At 41.9% G+C, this 22418-nt stretch overlaps 1 protein-coding gene across 1 annotated transcript in view; it reads right to left on the bottom strand.

The window, feature by feature from the left end:
- The window catches only part of foxp4 (forkhead box P4), a 97446-nt gene that overhangs the window by 64001 nt on the left and 11027 nt on the right, over positions 1-22418 (bottom strand). The window lies entirely within an intron of this gene.

The raw sequence follows: 22418 nt of genomic DNA, 5'->3' as shown, positions 1-22418 counted from the left end.
ATAAATCACCCACACACAAACATGGCCAAGTGGCCACAAAGCAACACCTGAAGCCGAGACTTTTTTGTCTGTATGTAAATGTGTGTCTAGGAGCATACGCATGGCTATGGATCAGAAGTGCAGCAAATCTAAACTGACAAGGCTTTTAATACTCTATATACGCTATATAGTTAAATAACACAGACATTTCTCCAATAATCAGAGGTGGCATGTGTGCGCTGTGTGACAGCCATGAGCAGGTTGGTCTTTGAGAAAGTTCTGTTTGATGCACCTTCACAGGGCCTCTCTAATTAGAGCGTGTTCCTTCCACAAAACCCGACAAAACGAGTCGTTCCTGGATGTGTTGTTGTTTTTGAGAAACAACGCCTCGCAAACACACAGGCGCATTTGCCATCGTTATGAGCCTGAGCGTGGGAGAGAGGAGACGCAGAGACACACACATACACACGCAGAACACACACAAGGCAGCTAACACAAAACAAAACAAACCTTCATACACGCACGCAGGCTGCGAACTCCTAATGACAAGCTCAATCTCGTCTTTCTGCCTCATCCAGTTTTAGAAATTAACACACAAGCACATAGTTTTTAAGTGGAAAGTTCTAATGCTTTGTTTCAGCTACCCAGGGTGGGTACAAAACACCATCGAGGCAATCTCTGTGCGACTGTGTATGTGTACGTGTATGCTTTTCAGAAGCATACAACCAATGCCTTCTGGGGAAACAATAAAAGGCATTTCATGAGAGACTCTAACTTTTCTTTTTCTCTGAGGTAAGAGCAAGTGAAGCTGTGTGGTGTGTGTGTGTGTGTGTGTGTGTGTGTGTGTGTGTGTGTGTGTGTGTGTGCTTGCATGTGTGTATTTTTTCTGTGAGACTGTCAGCAGGTGAGGGTGTGAAAGAGCGCTGGTGGCTCTGTTATTGGAATGCTGCCAGATGCTTGCTGAGGGACAGGGACCTGAGCGTGTTTGTGTGTATGCGTGTGTAGGATACAAGTGTGTGCAGGTGGATGGGCTGGTGGGTGTGCTAGTTAAAGGGTCAGTTAACCCAAACCCCCCCAAAGTATGTTATTTCACAAGTGGTGTAGAGCCCTGTTAGGTTTGGAGATACCTGCCACTAAATTTTCTGCTGGTGCCTCAATACAATGGAGGTGAATAGAATATATAGAATATAATATTATACTCAATGCATTTAAAAATGACATTTTAATATTTTTCAGCAATTAGTTTTTTTCACAAAAAAGGCCCCAATAAGTCTGAAATCAGTAAGGTATATGGTTTATCCCAAAAAATGAAGATGTGTTTTCTGCAAATGTTTTATTTTTAATTCTTTGAGCAGCACAGACTAAATTCCATTCACTATCATTGTATTGTATTTGGATAGTTTTAGAACATTCCAAGGTACATTTCTCAAAGCCAAAAAAACACTGAGGGCACATGAGAAGAAATATGTATTTTCTTGCCATTGAAAGTTCCTTCTTGGCCTCGGTAAGAGCAGGTGACAAAAACAGTGATGAGCCTGTTTTTGTCAAATGTATTATTTTCTTTTGGTTGAACTAAACCTTCAAAAGTACCGGATGCCTATGAACAGATTTCACCAGTTCTCTCCTAACAAGTAGTACAATTTGAAAAAAACACAAATTACACTGCTATATTCTTCCCTCCTTTTGACTCTCTCCTGTGTCCCTGCTGGCACCCATCCACCTGTGAAGTTAAGATGGTGAAGTTAAGCGTCATTGTGACATTTAAAGCTAGACACTTAATCTCCAACCTCATTCCTCTTCACAACACTTCCTCACTTCTTCATTCTCCTTCCACCTTCCAGATCTCTGCTAGGCCAAATTGCTCCCTGAGGTAATATTATGAAGCAAGGCATAGTGCTGAGTGATCAACAGATCCCGCCGCACAGTCCACTGACTTTGCACTGCAGTAGAAACTCCTCGCATCATCACACGTCTCACTAAGCATGAATCACCGGCCTGTTATCTAGCCCACACTATACTGCGCTGTGCTGTAATGTACTGTACACCCATCTGCTTCTTACTCTTCCTCATTGACCTTATTAGCAATGAAGGGAAGAGAGATAAAGACAGAGAGATAGAGCTTGCAGGTGGGCAAGGACCTAATGGGAATGAGGGGAGTGTGTATTGACGTGAGCGCATGCCCTCTCTTTCACACACACAGGCAGTGTGGTATATGCTCGTCTAAAGGGTGTGTACTCTGTCATATCCTGTAATGGGTGTATATAAGCTGGTGTAATGGAGGTCGGGGAAAAGGCAGGGGCATAAATCTACTATGAAGTCTCTGATTAGAGCTATGATACACACACACACACACATACACACAGTGCTTTAAGTTTAAGTGTTTCTGGCAGCGAAGAGGAGCTGCCCGTGCAGAGGCCTGCCTCAACCCGCTACTCACTCTTTCTGCGTCTCTTACTGCTCTTTCTCGCTCTTTCTCTACATGCTCAGACCCCTCCAGCTGAACCCCTGACCTGAGAGTGTGTTGGGAGAGATATTCCCACTACCCTGAGGGGACCAAGTGAGGGAGGGAGAGAGGGAGGGGCGCAGATCACAGAGATAAAGAATGTGTTTGTAGGAGAGGGAAATAAAAGGCCTCCATTGCCTTTTAATTGGGATGGAGAAGAGAAGAAGAGAAATGGGACTCAACATGTTTCTGATGACTCTTGTGTATACGTGTGTGTTTGTCTAAGAGGCTGACATCTACCTTTGTACTGTAACGGATTAGCTCACAGCAAACGCTAGGCGCATGTGTTTATGTGTGTGTCTGGTGTGATTGATGAGTGGAGAGGCGCTGGGATGAGTCCTGTTTCGACACGTAAGCTTGTTCAGATGTTCCCGAAAATGTAGCCCTAATAATAATCAGAACTCAGCTCTCCCTCTGTTCCTTCCCACTGCTCTGGGTGTGTTGAGTTCAAACAAGCCGTGCCAAATGCCCAGTGAGCTGGCTCACAGTGGCTGACTCTCAGGCTTTGTTGGAGGGATTGGCTCTGTCAGATTCCTCCTGGTCACAGCTCGTCAGAACCGTAAAGCCAGACCAGTTTCACTTTCTGTGAATGTGTGTGTGTGTTTGTGTGTGAGTTGTGTACAGTGTGGATTTATGTGTGCATCTGTGTTTACAGCAGCTTAGTGAGATAATAAGTCTTTATCATGTTATGCCTCATGTGGGAATATTTCCAGCAGTCCCAGAACGCCTGTTCTGTTTCCTCCGCCTTGCATCAGCTCGCAGGAACGCTGCTTATTAGGCAAAGAACTGAGGGAATACGGGTGGGAGGGAAAGCAGGGGGAGGAGGGAGAAAGAGGAAAAAGTGGGGTGTCGGGTAAGGAAGGAAATTTTCTGTACCAGTATCTACACTCCATCATCTATCTACTTTCATCTGACTCTTGAATTATCTGTCTTTCTCCTACTCTTTGCATGCTGTCTTTTTCCCTCTGGTTATGCCTGGTACCTAGTGGCAGGTTCAACCCTGGAAAAACATTAAAGTTTTCACCCTGAAATAGAATCCACATAGGTTATTTCTATGATCTCTGATAGTTCAATCAATATTTGTGAGCAAAAAAAAGTGTTCCCGGAGACAGAAATCTGAGGAAGTGGAGCTCTAACCTGTTTTGTAATCAGGAAACAGAATTTGGAGGAGCCTATGTTGACAATGAGTGGCTCTGTGGATTCATAAAATATTTGGTCTAGCTGTTATACCCAAAGGGGCTTCATTTTGTTATAATTGACAGTCAAGAACTAAAAAAAACACATGAAAAAAATGACCCTGGTTGCTGTCATTGTGTCCACAAAATGTCCTACTTAGTTTTGGTAGAACTGCTCCAGAATTTGTATTTTTTTAAAAGCTGCACAAAGAGTCTAAGCTGTTTTATTTCTATGCTTTGACAGGGACATGAACACTGACACAGACAGACAGACAGATGAAATAATAGTAAACACTTGCACACCCATGTTATCACACTCTAACCCTGCACGCTCGCAAGAACTCTGCCACTAAATAAACCGTGACACTGGCCCCGAGGGAATCTGCTTTAGCGCCAAACCCCAGAACAAAGCCAACTATCAGGTCTGGGCTCCTATGTCTACATTAATCACTTCTTAGGTTCACGTGTGAGAGATGCAACAAGAAACACTGAGCAAAATGAAATGCAATTAAAAAAATAAAATGGCACAGTGAGGCACTTAGTGGCTTTGTGTGTACAAGGAAAAAAGTAAATATGTTTTGTGTTATTAACGTTCCAGCAGAGATACAGCAGCGGTGACTCTTAGAGAGGTGTTCTTGTATTATTTTAGTTTCAAGACAGGATTTCCAATGTAACCCTGCACCTCTTATATATCATGCTACTAAATCATCTTCTGCTTTATCTTTCCATGCAAGCACATATTCAAATATCTAACTCATGAGGCTACCTTGTGTGTGTCAAGACATGTTGATCCACAGAACAGCATCACCCTAAATGTTATTAAATGGCAGACAGTTCATGTGAAGTAAATCTGCATTTTAGCTGTTTCAAAATTTTTTTTTTTTCCACACTTTTTGTCTTCTTTAATCTTTCAATTTACTAATTGAGAGACACGTTTGTACTAGCTCCTTTTGAAGACTTGAGATAGCAACATTTTCTTAATGAATTGCTAAGAAAAATTATTTAGTATATTATTATATTATATTATATTATTTATAATATATATTTTTTTTAATTCAATCTCAAAACATTTCAAGTTTTGGATCTTTGTGTAAAAAATAAATGTATTCAAATAATGTGGTGATTTGGGCTTAAAACACACAGATGAACATAAAAAGTATATCTAAGAACTATAGCCCCACTCTGTAGATCTATATGTTTTAGATGTGTTCGGCAATCTTCGGCAAAAAAACTTTCCCGACTCTAGAGGAATGACAGAAGGACAAAGGAGAGGAAGAGTGAAAGTAGGGATATCTGCGTGGCATTTCTGTGCTGACGTGTATTGACTTCCATAAAAGAGAATGAGGTCAGGGGAAAGCTGAAGAAATAACACACATGTATTCTCATACAAGCAAGCACACACATAAAAACATACTGCACACATTGTTTTTCCATCACTTCCTGGTCCAAGTTTGGTTGTTTCCTCAGCAGCTGGCCGTTGCTACATGCTAGCCAGATTTGCAGAAGGATACCAGACCAGAGCCCACAGGTTTGTCTTCCACACAGAGCTAAAGCTAGCAGCTAACAGCACTGCTCCAGGCTACTCTGGCTTCCAGCCAGCGCTAACAGGTTGGCTAACAGTAAAGGGCTAATGCTAGATGTCTGCGGCTACCCTGGCCCAGCTCCAGAGCTAACAGGTGAACTACATTATTCCACAGACAGATAGTCAGTCAGATGTGGGCCAATATCTACTACCGGCTGGCCCGCTTGCTGGCTGGCTTTAAAGAGCATCATCAACCCAGCGAGTGAAGCTAGCAGCACTGGCCTATGGTCTGACCTCCAGTGTGATGTTCAGCTGGCTAATGAAGAAGCCAGTGCTGTTGTTGCGGAGTGGAGAAAAGAAGAGAGGGGTTTAGGGTACAGAAAATCCCTGGCTATATAAACATGGGGAATTCTTCTATACTTCTGCAGGTCTGTAGGTCTGCCATTATGGAGTTGACTTTGTCTGAGCATTTAAGTGAGTGTTTGTGTGCATGTAGCCTCTGCATGTGTGCTTTTCTGTGTATTGGCTGTACAGTATGCTACCTGCCATTTACGTTCTTTTCCCCTCCCCTCTGGCGTGTTTGTCAGTGTGCAGTGTGAATTGTGCGTCTGCTTGCCCGCCTGCAGTTCTCTGAAGACAAAGTCCCTGTTTACAGAGCCCATAAAGATTAGCCTCCCTTGGTCAGGTGGGTTCTGGAGCCATAGGTAAACACACAGCACATTCCGCACCGATGAGATCGCTCTGTATGTGTGTATGACCGGGGCAAACATACACTCCTGCCTTCACCTCGACCTTCCTTTAGAGTGCAGTAAGTGATTTACCACCTTGCAGACTGCTGTCTGTTCAAAATACTGGATACAGACACAAAGATACACACCGCACACACAAATATTTGTAGAAGGAGCGGACTTCATGCACACCTCATTTATCTAAGGCGAAAATCACGGGTTGTACATTCCTAAAGAAGTAAAGCTTGCGCATCTGCGTGTTCCCATGTGCCAGTTGGAAATCATCCTGTGATCATGAGGATGAAAAATCGCCGCTTTCCCCTTAATCTTTCCCCTCTGTCCAGAGAGGTAATGAAGGCTGAGGTCAGGTTATGACAGTCCACGCGGTTAATGCTCAGATTGTATTTAACATGGTGGAACAGAGATGAAGAGGAGAGCTGGAGGAATGGAGGGCAAGATGGAGAGGAGCTTGGAAAAAAGGCAACGTGCCTTTATTTGGATCTGAAACCAGCTAGAGCGCCGCGGAGCAATTATCAGCTCTGTCCTATGAGAGCTCTTTATTAGAATGACCTTCACTGTGATGGGGAGGGAGGGAGGAGTGGGAGAGAGAGAGAGAGAGAGAGAGAGAGAGAGAGAGAGAGAGATGGAAAGGTGTCAGTAGGAATACCAATGACATTAAGGTGAAATGTGTGTGGTGAATTTGATCCTTTTGACCCTCAGTTCACCATGTACCAAAATCCAGATTGAAGTGGGTGACGAAAGGAAGAATTCAGAAATGCACACACAGCAAACACAATTTCAGTCGTCAGTCTTTTAGCCTTCGCGTGTGTGTGTGTGTGTGTGTGTGTGTGTGTGTGAGTGTGTGTGTGTGTGTGTGTGTGTGTGTGTGTTTGTGTCTGACCTGTCAATAATAAACTGGACTAGTGGACTAGCATTCAATTCATATTAAAAGACCCCACCATTCTTACAAGAAATTGCTCCATTCCTGACTCTGATATTTTCCACCTTTGCCAAATAAATGACTAACTTTAATTACAAGGGATAATTTCTATTCTATTAGAAAGAGGAAATATATTTTCTAAAGAGGTAACTTTGTTTTAGTTGCCTTTGGGGGAGCCATAAATTCATTTATGATCAAAATTCACATAACAAGGAAGATAAAGTGAATAGATTGAGTATTACTTGTAAATGACTTACAATAATAAAGGGTTGCATTGGATTTTTTTTTAAATGTGGCAGATAAAAAATGAATAAATAAATAAATATCAAAGTGGACATATAATTTTATACATTGGCTTTCAAGTCGGGCACTTTGCATTTCCCAGTTAATTAATAGATTGGATCAGAGCGAGTTTAATCAAATATAATTGAATAAGTCCACAGTAAAAACAGGCCAGACTTTAAAGGAGACATGCAGAGAAAATGATAGCATGTCCACTTTTCAAATTAATTGAATTTTAGTACTTTTGAACTTGGTCCAAGCTGTTACAGAGGTAATTAATTCCCATCCTATCCAAAAGTGCTAAAACAAGATGATATCCCTGAGCATTCACTATGGGTGCACACACACACACACACACACACACACACACACACACACACACACACACACACACACACACAACACACACACTAATGCATGCATATTTTTTCTTACAAAAAAGCTAAATCAAAAGCTAATCAACACTGTTGCAAACCAATGATAGTCTGTAATGTATTCCATGTAATTGTTAGTTTTCTGTTCTTATTGCTCTTTTCTCCATACTTTTGTCTTACAGGCCACAACTAAAATATTAATAATTTCTCAGGCAGTTCTCATTGTATTAAAAAATGTCTCCTTTATAATTTATCAGAGAAAGAAAAATCTTTGTTATAGTGACACACATGCTAATTAATAGAAGTAGAAGGGACATTGAGGGAAGTCATACTAATTTGGAACATGCTAATATTAATAGAATAATTTATGGCACAGTATAAATAAATTAATAGAGTATTTCGTTTGAAAAAGGGATGCCTTCATTTCAATTTAGGAGAAAAGAGCAAGAAAATCTCTTGGAAAAGGACATTAATACTAGTGTTCTATCCCCAAAAGAGTAAAGGAAGAAACAAACTAAACATGCACTGTTCACTTTTAAAATACATCAATATTTCAGTCAGCTAATGAAAACTGGATGAGCAACTTGTATTCCTGCCTTGTTATTTTCATTTGCTGTTTAAGGACTTTTTGACTGGTAAATTTGTGCAGAATCTGCGAAAGGCAGAATGTTTAGTTGTTGTTTTTTTTAAATGAGATGTCTCTTACTCTTTCCATTGGCTTCATGTAAAGTAACAGCTGAGTGCCAGGCAGTGGGTGAGAGGCAGTGAAATAGATGGAGCGAGAGGGAAAGTAACAAAGACCAAGAGTGAGAGAGAGAGAGAGAAGTGGACTGGGTCATTACCACCTTATACTCCTCATTAAAATATACCCATCACAAAGACATTCTGCTGGTGTGTGTGTGTGTGTGTGTGTGTGTGTGTGGTGTGTGTGTGTGTGTGGTGTGTGTGTGTGTGTGTGTGTGTGTGTGTGTGTTGGTGTTTGCGCCTTTACACATACGCATGTGACCAAGCAAGTGCACGTTTCTGGTGTTCCTGAGTGTGCACATGTGCGTCCGTATGCAAAAGTGACAAAAAAAGAACAATATAATTGGAGAAATGTACGCAGTAATAATAGGTATTCAGAAAATGATAATTCATATTAAACAGGGTGCACAAAGTCAGCCTCATTTGCATGTTTTAGATTATATGCATTTCAAAAGTAATTTCCGCAGGGCATATGAATGACATTAATTCCCGGGCGGGTTCTGCTATAGACCTCAAACTATCAAACACTCAAACATTTAACAGATGAAAAAAAGAGGGAGCTGGTGCCTTGGCAAGGGGAGATTTCAAGGTTAAAGTATTTGAATGTGAATTTTTAAACTTCTGTCTTGGTTTGTTTAAAGTTGCTCCACAGCTAGACTAAGAGCTCCATTAATTTGGAAATTCAGCGAACCACAGATGTTTTTTTTCTTACTTAGCTGTATGTGTGCGTGTGTGAGCAAGAGACAGAGTGTGCATGTGTGTGTTTTCCTGTACCAGTCCGAGAAAGACACCTCTCCTCCTAATCCACCATCACTTCCTCAGCAATAAGCCTGAATTGGTCTGACTCACTTTGTGAGTCATGTGCTTGTGTCACTCCAAAACCAGACTAGCACAATCCAACAGAGAGAAAGAAAAGACAGAGCTCCAATAGCCCAAATTAACTGACCCTGAGTAATGGAGGGGAAAGAAAAAGTGATGCAAAGGCTAAGAAAAAGGATGCGGCAAGGAGAGGAAGACAGGGACAATAACAAGTGCCCGGAGATGGAGACAGAGGGTTCCCTCTCCTCGTGTGTTCATGCCGAGAGGAAGACCCCGGGGAAGAATACAGGCTGGATGAATGTGTAATTCCAGTGGAAAACTCTGGATGCCATGGACAACATTCTTCTCTTATTAGGGAATCTGGTCTGCAGCCACATTATAGCGCCTGACTCATTATTGCGTATGTGTGTCTAAAAGACACACACACACATAGACACACACACAAACACACACATCTAGATGTTCCCCACCTGTTATTCTCGCTAAGTTTTGGCTAACGCACAAACTCACAGCTAGAGAAGAGGGGGGGAAAGTAGCGAGAAGAAAGCATATAAGAGGGGAACACTAAAGTGCTAAGCACGTCTGTGTCTTGTTTGTGGTTTGTCTTCATCTGTAAACAGAGCTGCTGCTGTGAGTATGTTAGCCTGTCATTATCTCATTAAGAATTGATGGCTTCTGAACAGTAAGTTCAAACTGTTTTGTTTGTGAACGTTCAACGACTGATGTACGACAACAACCACTAAACACACATCCTACAGTGCAGCTGACACACACATACACTGGTAGAGAACCTCTTGTTGCTTCAACACACACACTCACACACACAGACACACACACACACACACACACACACACACATATACATACATATCTAAAAACACAGATTTAAGAAATACACTAATGGATGAAAGTGGCACATCTCCCTCTTCATCCCTGCCTCCCTCTCCTGTCAGTGTGTTCCCTGGCAAGCTTTTTCTGTTGCTGATGTTTAAGCATTCTCGGTAATGTGAAGCATTTGGTGTATGCAGACTTCAGAGAGTGAAGGGGGGGTAGTGAGGAGGGTGGGAGAGCATGTCTAGGGGCAATAAAAATGGGCTAATTGGGGCCTGGGAAACATGTTTGTTTTCTCACTTGTTCTTTTTCACCCCTTTCATTTTTTTCCCAGCCAGTCACAGCAGATCTGTTCATTGGAGAAGGACGAGCGGAGAAAGCAAAGAGGATTAGATTCTGTAAGACACAAATCAGTAAGCACGCACATGCACATATAGTGTGCGCTAATGTGGACACCGATTTAACATACCATAAGGTAGCCGTGGGGTGTGTGTATTGAACAAGATCTGTCTGTCTTGACCAAATGACCCACAGGGTGCACAGGGCTCTCCATTGGTCCACTCTGCCTTATCAATACACTTCTGCTCGGCCTATTCAACAGCAAAGAGCTTTCCTATGGCTGCAGCTCAACACTGGATCAATGTTATGAGCAATGCAGACAAACTGCTGCTAAAGAGACCGGCCCCTGCCTCAAAGGGCCGTCACAACACTGGCTCCCCCAGGCTTGGATCGTTCCACTAATGGAGGTCTCTGCCGGGGCCCCCAAGGGCCCCTAACCACCAAACAGGCCCCCAAGGATCCCCCCCTTCTTCTCTCCTCAATCTCTCTCTGTCATCCCCCTATCCCTTAATCATTTCTCCATCCACATGGTGGTATTGACCTCCACCTCTTTAATCAGCAGTGCTGTCTTGTCCTCATGTGGGCATTTGCTTGTGTTCACAGCATACAGGCTAATATGAAGTATATGTGTTTCAACTTGACTGTGACTGTAAAAGTCCAGCTTGAATGTTTCAGGTAGTGAAAAAGGGAGAAAAAAATTCCCTCTCTCTCCCCCTGAACATTGCTGGGATCCCCACCACATGACTCCTGACTAGTCATTCTTCTCGCCCCTGCATTTGTCTTCTTTAATAACAGTGAAAATAACAAGAGAGGAAAAAAGAGCGATGGAAAGAACTTGCATACTTGTCATTTCCGATTGTTTACCTTTTTCACGGCAAATTGATTCTTACATATCCTGTTACTGGAAGCTCTCTGTGCTCGACTGCCAGGCCTGTCTGGCTCTGGCCTACGCTGCCAAACCCCGTCTCTGGGCTTTATGACCTGGCTCTGGGGAGGATTTTTAAAGCTTTCAACTCACAAGTCATTTTCAATGGTACAATACTGCTTTTGTCCTAACCACTTTTGTTGTTTTCTTTCTCTCCCTGCCGCCTCCTCTGACTTTCTCTTTCTTTTCCTCTCTTTTCATCTCTCATTCCCAAATCCATTTTCACTGGCTGTGAATGTGAATCAAAAAGACTCAGGCCTTTTTCTTGCCCATACCTGTTTGTTTGCTGAAAAGGTGGACTTGTTGCATCATGATGGGTTGACTATCAAACAGAAAAGACAAGCAATAGGACACACAGACTAAAACCCTCCAGCTGACATTTAAGGCTTGCTGTGTGGCAAGCCTGGTTGAAGCAGGCTAGAGTTTCACTGTGGTGGCTGGGCGGTTCGCTGTGGTTCAGATCTTCCTTGGTTCTGGTAGGACTGGGGTTTGACTGCAAGGACCTCCAGTGAGCCAGGCAGCAGGCCTGAGCTAAACTGAGGCCAGAGCCCGGAATAGTCCTCAGTGCAGAGGGCAGGTCTAATGGTGTGTTTGTAAGGGCGAACCCAAACAAACAACCTGCAGTTTGAATTGAAGCTCTCTAAGTCTCTAAGGCCAGATGCTGTCTAACGGGAGAAACACACACAAAGACACACAAACACATACAAACGCGCAAAAGCACAAGGCGTGTGTGTATACAGTAAAGCAGGGGCTGAAATAGACTTGTGGCAAAAGAAGTACACCACCTACCTCCAGACTAAAGTCAGGCCATCAGCCCCAGCACATGTCTGGACTTCTGCCTTGCACACAGCCTCGGTGTGTGTTTAGTGTGTGTGCGTGTGTATGCATGCAAACTGAGGTTCAGCAATTTCTCTCCATATTCACACTAATGAGAGAAAAGGGCCAGCAAACCTCTTCTGTAATTACTCCCCAAGGAGCCAGGTTTCAGCATGGCCAGGGTGCATAAACAACTACACACACACACACACACACACACACACACACACACACTCACACAAACAGTATGCTGATTCATCTGAAACAGCATGAGGTTGACATTTAAATGTGTTCACCTGTTGAAAAGGGTTTGTGGGTGTTTGGAGCACATGTAAAAGTGAAAGAGAGAATAATAATGGAATAATATCATATCATTATGGAAGGTAAGGATATCTGCTAATTAGTACTCTAGAAGTAATTGAGTGTGTGCGTGTGTGTGTGTGTGTGTGTGTCTGTGTGTGTGTGTGGTGTGTGTGTGTGTGTGTGTGTGTGTGTGTGTGTGTGTGTGTGTGTGTGTGTGTGTTTATGAAAGGGCATTTTGTAAACAAACATTAACACCATTAACCTTACATTAAACCCTTCTCAACTTCGCTACACACAGTGGTGAACTCAGTCCAATCTCTTACAATGACAAATCTAAATAGAGCTTTGCCATAAAAAACGCTAGTCTTGCTTGTGTGTGTGTGTGTGTGTGGGGTGTGGGTGTGGGTGTGGGTGTGGGTGTGTGTGTGTGTGTGTGTGTGTGTGTGTGTGTGTGTGTGTGTGTGTGTGTGTGTGTGTGTGTGTTGTGTGTGTGTGAGCGAGAGAGGAGCGGACTGAGAGAGAGATAAGGGGGCATACATAAAGTCAATGTTTTAATGAAATCACATCTTTGTCACACTGCATCAGTTCTCACTTTTCTGCATTTGACAACACCTTTAATTCAGCCAATGTTAGCCTGAATTAGCTTTTAACAACTACAATAGTATTAGTCAGCAAACACACACACTCTCCCACACCATATTTGAAAACCTGCTCACACTCAGACAAAGAAGCAGAGATATACGACAAAATCAGGCAATCATTTTGTCTGTCTGTGAGTGAATAGTTGGGAAAGGAGTCTTTAAGGCGCACGCACACATGCACACATGCTCACACGCACGCACACACACACACACACACACACACACACACACACACACACACACTCCCTGCCCAGTGTTTGTGGTGGCGGAGCACAGCTGGTAACATCTGGATGTATTTTAGAAGTGTTTACATTTCCAAAATGCTGAAAAACTACACAAAAAGAGAGAGACAGGATTCTGAAAAACATCGCAGGTGCCAGAAAAGTAATGAAGAAAGGAGCAAGTCCCAAAAGGAGATAGTTTAAAATCTATCACAGTGGAGTTAGTTCACTTACACACACACACATGCTCATAACCGTCGGCCAATTGCAGTTATTGCCATAATCCTAGTCCAATAATAACTGACATCTGCTCCACTAATTGGCAGACTACAGCTTCTCCGTCTGAGTTTTGTCCCATCAAGCTTCCCTTAATGTAGCTGCTTGAATGAAAACAGAGACTTTGCGCATCAGCTTCACTACCCGCCTTCTCTTTACTGCTTACCGGCTGACAACCACTCTTACGCACTCACAGCACACATATCACAGCTATTTCAGCCGACGAACACACACACGCACAAACGTACACGTGTGCAGATGCATGACTGCAGACACACACACATACACTAAACAGCTGCATTTCCATTTTACTTCCCCTAAATGACGAAAACACAAAAACAGTTGGACTTCATTCTGCCTAATCAAAGCTGACATCCAGTACATCTCTGTGAGATGACGTCAACAATGAAGAGACGCACACACACAGGCACACACACACAGATACACACACACAGTCTTTGGGATGTAATTTCAGTGATTGGGTGTAATTTACCAGTGTAAGTTGAAACCAGACAGGGCAACTAGAGTGATCCCTGCTAGATCAAAAACAAACCATACACACTGGAGTGGGGTCAACACACTTACACACACACGCACACACACACACGCACACACATGCACACACACGGGCATACACTCAAGGTGTGCTGAAAATTAACATACTGACTTTTCTTTTAAATAAAAAAGGCTCGGGTTGTGTGAGATGTTACAAAATGGCTATGTGCTTGAATGTACACAAATCAGTATTTAAATCCCATTGTCCAATGCAAAAGTGTCCATTGGGATCACTCTAATCCCCTCAGGTATGCCACTTTCCCATGGTCCAACCTAACCTCAGCACACACACACACACACACACACACACACACACACACACACACACACACACACACACACACACACACAGGGGAGATTATTAAAGCGACCTCGTGGCACATGGAGGTTCCTGATGGATTTAACATCAGGAATGATTGTTAACTTTTAGGACTAAAAAGACTTGAAGTGACTCCTGAGAAAAACAGAGCTCTTAGCCAGACAAATGGATCACATGACAACTCGACCAGCAGCAGGGACCCCTGGGAAAACGGTACTGTGCCATCTCTCAGATCACACAGACTCAGGAGCCAAGCCGTAATGACGCTGTGCAGCTCTTTATCACATTTAGGTATAAATATACCATTCACGTGTATGGGTTGAAGTGGGTTTTTGGCGTGAATGTGCATCATAGTCAAGTGGTTATAAAAAAAAAGATAATCACCGTAAAATAAATTAAACCTATTAAGAGGAACATATGCTCAAGGTGACAGAAGAAATTAATTTGGCTCAACTATTGAGACCCATACCTCCACCCCGCTATAGGATTTCTTCCAAACTAATTATCACGCTCCACTTTCAGAAATAATAAGGAAAGTACTTAATAGGTTAGGATTCACCCCTGCATTCATATGTCCATTTAACATTCCTGCTTTCATGCCCACACACTCTTGCCTTAATGCAATTTCACATCCGTGATTTTAAATAGAGGAAGGAATTATATTTCAAGTGGTGTCAGGATTAGAATGTACAAGCAGTGATATTAAAATACTGTAAAGTCTATTGTGTACGCACCAAGCCTTGAGTGGCTGAAGCAGAGGTAAAGATGTTAAATAATGTTTTTGTCACAGTTTAGGACGATGGAGAAATTATAATAATAACCACAGATCCCTGATTAGTCTTCCCTCACTGTATAGTAATTTGGTTCCCTTTCTGCTTTATGCTGGTTTAAATTTTTAAACAGAGCACAGATATGGAAAGACCCCCAAGTGTGTGCTCCTACGCCAGCAACCAATGTCTGTTTATCTAGTCAGCTATTCGCTCCAATTATAACAACATCCAAATGCAACTATTGTTTCATTTCAAACATTCTTTAAAATTAAAATCTTTTTTGTGTTTTTATCCCTCTACGCACCACTAAATTAGCATTTCAGCGCCCCCAGGCTATGGAGAAAGTGCGAAGTCAAAATGCAGGTTAGGCCAATTTTGTTCATTATCAGTGCAACACAAGTTAAGCATAAAATACATGAATAAAAAGATTAAGCAAGCCCTTAAGATAACTTTTATCAAATTTATGTTTTCCATTACTTATTTTTCAAGGAACATAAATGCAATGTAACATTAATCATGCATACTTGAGGATCTTTCTGTGAAGTACAGCTCTTTTTTTCTTCATCTAAAATATACCCTTCTGTCCTTTGCTTATTTCTCCCTGTGTGATATGTTGTTGAGCTCCATGTAATTGTGTACCCTGTGAAAATTAACAGGATGCAAGGAGTAAAAAAGAATCAATATCCTGATGAAGTCTGAGAGGATTATTATGTCACTTCCTCTGAATACAGCTCAAACTACAGCAGTATAGCCACACATGCAGTGCGCCAACGTGACCACAACCATCTTCTGTCCCCAAATGCATCAGGTGAGCTACTGTCAGAAACTTACAAATACAAGAAATAACAATAAAGATGAAAAAATAGAGAGACTGAGAGGGAGAAGTCTATTGCTAAGTGCTGGGGTTTTCTATTAAACTCTAGTGGAGGCGGGAGAGAAAAGGGGAAGAGGAGTTCACATTATCTAAGAGAATTCCAATTAACACTCTCCCCCTCAGTAATTAGCTACTAAAATAGCTAGCAAAAAAATCCAAAATCCCAACCCTGACGCCCCCACGCTGCCTAATTAATTCTCAAATCGAGAGCATCTGATGCAGAAAAGAATCTGATAGTGTTGATGGCAGACAGAGTGGTCAGAATAAACCATGAGGACAAGTGTTTAAGTGTAAGGAAAAAACAAAACAAAAAAACGTTCTTATCAGCTAAGCTTTTTTCTTCTTCATCAGCTACGTTTCTGTGTTACTTTTCTTTTGGAATGTCTTGATATTTTACAAGACTTACTGTAACAGAACTAGAGTTGAGCTAATTTGTAAATGCTTTTAATCACAGACAAAAGTAAATGCCATTTATTTACCTCAATGTGGGGAAAAAAAGTTAAAGAACTGACATAAAAAAGAAATTTAAAATTGAAGAACGAGCATACTGAGCAGATCTAGGCCAAATAAAATGAAAAGAATGAGGGAGGGAAATCTGAAATGAGGGACATAGCCAAAAAAGCAGATATCTTTTAGCCGTCTGCCGCTCATTTGCTCCTTCGCTGGTCAGTTCTTCCACTGTTTAATGCAAACAGATGAGGCCTTTTCTCGCTCTTTTTCCAAATCCTTTCTTTTTAACAGTGGCTTTTTGGCCTCTGCAGTAACGTCAGCACTGCGTCTATTAAAACAGCATGTGTCCCAGACTGCTACACACACACACACACACACAGCTCTGCACTTGGACTTTTTTTGGTAAACTTTGAACTTCTTTCCATGAAGTGACATCTGAGTCACAGGGGGTTAAGGTGTGCTGAAAGTTTTTACACACATTGCCGTGCACACATTGATGTAGGTAAAACATATTCAAACTTACAATCAGAAGAAGGTATCATTATGTCATCTATCTGCGTCTCCTATCAGTGACCACTGCTGATGGATAACAAGACAGAGATAAACTCAATCAGCAAACAACCCACCTGGCCACAAGGTGGTCCATAAAATCCCACTCTAATAATACCAGCCTTATTTATCTCCTTTTCAATAAGCACATGGCGGCCTGTTTCAATTAGACCTTTAACACACACTCACACACACACACACACACACACACAGAGCTTATGCTTTTAATATATTGAGATACCCATCAGGTACATTTTACACAGATTTTCACAGCCCACACACACACATATACACATAAACTACAGTAAGTCACACACACACAATGGCACATTATAAAAAAACACATGCTGTCACACGCTGATCTGTATCTGGACAAGTCAAACTGTGATAAAGTCATTCTTCAACTACAGCAATCGATGGAAGTAATTTATTTACCTCACCAGGCAATTTCTGCCTTCAGAAAGAAGGAGAGAGAGAAAGAGAGAGAGATAGCGAGACAGAGGGAGATTTGGCAAGCATGTGTGAGTGGTGTGTAAATTAATCTAGCAGCAGTGAGATCCAGAGCCATGTCTAAGTCCATAAAACAAGAGGAGGTTAAAGCGGCTCACATCATGCACACACACATCAGGCAAAGGTCCAGCACCAAAACCACTTCTTCCAGAGAGAGAAGAAACGTGAAACGTCATCTAGGTTCCATTAATGTGATGTGCTATCCCTGGATGCCACTAAAAAGAGGAAAAAAAGAACAGTTATGAGTCCTTTCTCTTTCTTTCTATCTTTCTTTATTTCTTTCTATCTCTCCATTCAAAAGCAACACACACTGGAGAGAGGCCTGTCCACGGTCCTTAACTTTAACTCAATGAAATAAAAGGCACTTAACTAAGCTTCAATGATCGATACAAACACTGCTGCTGGCCGGTGCTCAAACACACACATGTAGATACACACTTATCCCACCTCCTCAGATGCTCATGCATATGCATGTCCATTGTGATTTATACACCCTGGCGGGGGTGTGAGCCTATCTGAGAGTAAGGCCAACACACAGGTCAGCTCATTTGTAAATCAGTTGCCTATTTATGAATGTGTACGCGTGAGTGTTTGTGTGTGTAAGTGCATATGTGTAGCTGTTTGTGCCTATAAATCTGTGTGCCTGTGCGTATGGTTATAGGTCAGTGTTAGAAACAGGCTCATAATCACTGTAGCGCCTTCATTCATTATATTTATTGAGCTTTTGCTCCTGGTGTGTGTAAGTCACACAAGTTCTACACTATGGGTTGCAGTCTATATAGTGTTTGTGTGTGTGTGTTAAGTCATGTCCGCTGAGTGCTGCTGACTATTTCTGCCAACCAGCGCTTTGACCCCGCTTTTTGCCACAGGAAGTTGCCTAACTTTCTGACCTCTCTTATTATTCCCAGGAAAGGTTAGGGGAAAACCTTTGGAAAAAACGCCTTCCCATCAGAGTGGCTTTCACTTAATGGGGTCCCAATGGTCTCTTCTGTCCTTTACACTGGATTATGGGTAAAAAAAAAAAAATAAGACAACATCTACACCCAAAGAGGTGTTGAGGGTTAAAAGTACCTTAATTTGTGGCATAATCTGAGAATTCAGCCTTCTTTACACAAAAAGTGAAGAAAACAGTGTGTGCTCCTTTGTGGCAATTCAGTGGTGTTGCTCCACCCTCCTTCTCAGAACAACAGATTTGGGCTAATAGGGCAGCTGCTTGTCCCCCTTCCCCTAAAGCCCCACTATGCTGCACCCTCTGCAACCCTTCCACCCCGTCTCCCTTCCCAAAAAAAGCCCAGAAGGATGCCTGTTGTTTTCAACTTGTTTTTGACATGGCTTTGAATGGAAAAGTTGAGAAAATTGCTCATCCCAGAAAAAAGTTAAATTTAAGTGGTATTAAAGTGTTGTTTCCAGATCATTTAAATGGTATCATGAAAGGAATTTAAAAAACAGTGTGCCATGAGGCTGTCTGTTTATCAATCTATCCATGTGTACATCTTTTATTTCTTTCGTTTTGCTACGTTGTCAACACAAGCAACCGTATCCTCTCTGCATCAGGTCGGCCAGCAACACTGGTTTGTAACATCACTCACACACACGACAGTTTATACTCTCCACAATGCAAAAAAATATAATTTGGAAAGCATGTGTCTTAATATACAGAAACGGAAATATCTAAATATTGCAAGCCATTGCAATAAAAAAAAAATAATACCAGGGGAAATGCTACTAACCCCTCAAATCTCATTTCACAGGTACTGCACTTGTGTATAATGACAATAAAGGCATTCTATTCTATTCTGTTCTATTCTAAACCCAATCAATCCCTTGTGGCGTGTGCAAGTGAGCTTATAGATATGTTTCAATGGATTGAAACCTGGAAGCATGCGCTAAATCACATAAGACAGCAGGGTCTGACAGGGTCTATGTGTGTTCATTTGTGTTTGTTTGTGTCAATGTGTGAGTGGTGCCCATGTGTGTAACTGGAGCTAAACTGTAAGCCATATGCCATATGCCACCACCCTCCATCCCCCCAACAACCAGACACACACAAACACACTTGCACATATGCACTCATAAGCACACTTACATGTACACACACACATGCTTCCCTGTTAAAAAAAAAGCCCCTCCACTTCATTAGGAAAGTAAACACAAGTGCTGTCTGAAGTGGCTAATTAGAGACTAATTACTCCCTGCTCGTTACTAATGCAAATTAGATTACGCTGCTTAACTTCCTCGTGTCCACAACGCTGCTGTTAATTGAGGCCTTTTGAAATTAAATTACCCGCTAATTAGCATATCAAAACCATTAATTCTGAGCAAGGAGGGGGAAAAAACAACAACAAATGGCAAGTTTTGCTAATGCGTTTTGCTAATTGAATATGTACGCTCAATACAGGGGTTTGTGCCAGGAATACCTATTCAGCTGATGAGTGCACATGCATTTTGTGTATGCGTGTGCGTGTGCGTGTGTGTGTGTGTGTGTGTGTGTGTGTGTGTGTGTGTAAGCAGTGAGACAGAAACCCCATGCATCATCATAAGAGCAGCATATACTTAAAGAAACCATTCCATCTCTCCAAATGCTTTGTCAGTATTTCCCTCTGAACGCACAACTCCACTGATGTTCAGTGTGCGGGGAGCGAGGGATACAGCAGAGACTCCGAGAGAGAGGAGTGTGAGAGGGGATGGATATTCATCTCATGAGAGGCAAAAGAGCCACTGTATGTGAATGTGGAGTGTGTGTGCTGCAGTGGTATGTGAGCGGGGTTAGCATTTGTCCAGGCTGTAAGGCTTCTTTGAAGTAAGGAACTCTGCCTCTCAGCTGCTCTCCTAAAACCCTGGACCCCCCGCCAGCTCTTTCTGTGCAGCCACCCATCTCTTTAACTGCCCCTTCTTCACCTCCGCTACAATACCTGTCCAATTAGGGAAACACACACACATACATACACAATCCACTTTTTATGGCCACTGGCAGGTGAACAGCCCAATCTTTCCTTCAATCAAAGCTGAATCTATTTTTCTCTCGCTCTCTTCTAACTGAATAGATGATTTGAAACTTTGTGGATTAGAAATGGTGAGCATATTCATGGCCAGGCCTACCTGCTTATGAATAAGAGAGGACACACACAGAGAAGCCAGGAGCTATTAGCCACTTTAATCTGCTGACGAAATAAAAGAATCATACATCTAAAGATCCATCTCAGCTTTGCATGTAAAACCAGCAGAAATAATGTCATTCTCAACAACTCCTCTTTCCCTATTCCAACATATCTATCCAATCAGGGTGCGTGAAAAGCCCCATTCAGGTTGGCCCTTATAAAAGTTTCACCTTATTACACTTTCCAACTTCTTGTTTCATTATACCTATAATGGCAGATGAAAACCCGAATGGTAAAATTGAGAGGTAGCCATACAAAAAAATTAAATAACCATGATAATTAGATGTAAAGATATTATAATTCCTTTAACAGGATGCATAGAAACTGCTGCTCAACAATATTTGCCCTAATTGCTAGAATTATCATATTAACCAGTTACCATTTGAGTAAGTTGATTAAAAAATTGATTATTCGTCTATTTCTTTTAGGAGTTTCTTAATCAAAATCTTACATCCTTGAAAAATTAATTTGAAGCCGTTTCTTATCAGTTAATTAAATCGGGTTGGAAGTCATATTTTCTGTGCGGCATGATTAGAACGGTTCTGTTCTCTTCTGTTCAGACACCATGACGTTAGAGGGGGAACTTTTCACTGTCTCATCAAACATTCACAACCACAAGAATAGGACTTCTTTGAAGGGCCCACCGCCTTTTTTTTTTCCAAACCTCTGCCTTTCTGATGAATTGTGCTATACCCAATAGATCTTTCTTTCTCGTTAACACATTCTCATTAACGGACAGAGAAAGCGAAAGGAGAGGAGAGGGGAGGGGAAGAGAAAAGGAGAGCGGTGAGGAGAGGCAGAAGAAGGGAGTGAGGGAGGGGGGACCAGAGGTGGGAAAAACAGAACCCATGGCAGAGATAAAGTCAAAGGAAGAAATGAATACACTGACACATTTTAGTAGCTACACAATGAAGAAAATTAAATATAAAGCCAACACACACATACAACGTTGCCTGGGTGACAGCCTTGGGATGGTCTGAACTGAGACTAAACAACTAAGCCAGGAGCTAAAACAAGACCTGCTGTTACTCCAGGGACCAAAAATTGTTCTCTCACGGTCATTGTTTTATTTCGATAATACTTTTAGCCATCTAAATATTTTTATTTTGGAAAATAGCATGCGGTAGGTAGCAGTGAAAATAGTTTTATATATATATATATATATATATATATATATATATATATATATATATATATATATATATATAACTGTATGTATATAATAGATTTTACTTAGTTTTTTATTAATTCAAATTTGCAGCTTTAAAAACTACACATTAGAGGGTGACTTCACCTCAGAAAACTAGTTTTCTATTTCTGGAAGAAGACTAATTATAAAGCTTTGCCCATGGGAAAGAAAAGCCCCTCTTGAAGGAGAGAGGGAGGCAGAGTCCATTCAGCACTGGCATCAGTGGAATATAAGTTTGTCTCTCTCCACTTCAGCGAGCAGCAGAGCAGAACCGAACAGATACAGTGCGCTCCACTCATCTGTCCATCCCCAACTCCTCAGGGAGGTATGGGAGAAATGGAGGGGCAGGGGAGGGGTTCAAAAGGAGAATTAAAAGGGGAATCAGTGAGGGTGAAGAGCAGTATGGTGAGTCTCTCTGATTGGATAATGAATAGAATGATTATTAGAGCCCAGCTAGTAAAGTTACGCAGAAATCTCAGCTCGTCATCAGCCAATCAACACGCTCCCTCATCAACCAATCAAACCCGAACCCAAGGGGGTGCAGTGGGGGAGGTAAGCGGGGCTTTTCTATTTGCCCTTCCATCTGCCTCTCTCCCCTTTTTCTCTTTCACTTTTTCTCTTACAAC

Source organism: Etheostoma spectabile, chromosome 4 (assembly GCF_008692095.1).
Source record: "Etheostoma spectabile isolate EspeVRDwgs_2016 chromosome 4, UIUC_Espe_1.0, whole genome shotgun sequence".
Classification (NCBI taxonomy): Eukaryota; Metazoa; Chordata; class Actinopteri; order Perciformes; family Percidae; genus Etheostoma; species Etheostoma spectabile.
This window is presented reverse-complemented; position numbering and strand designations above follow the sequence as displayed.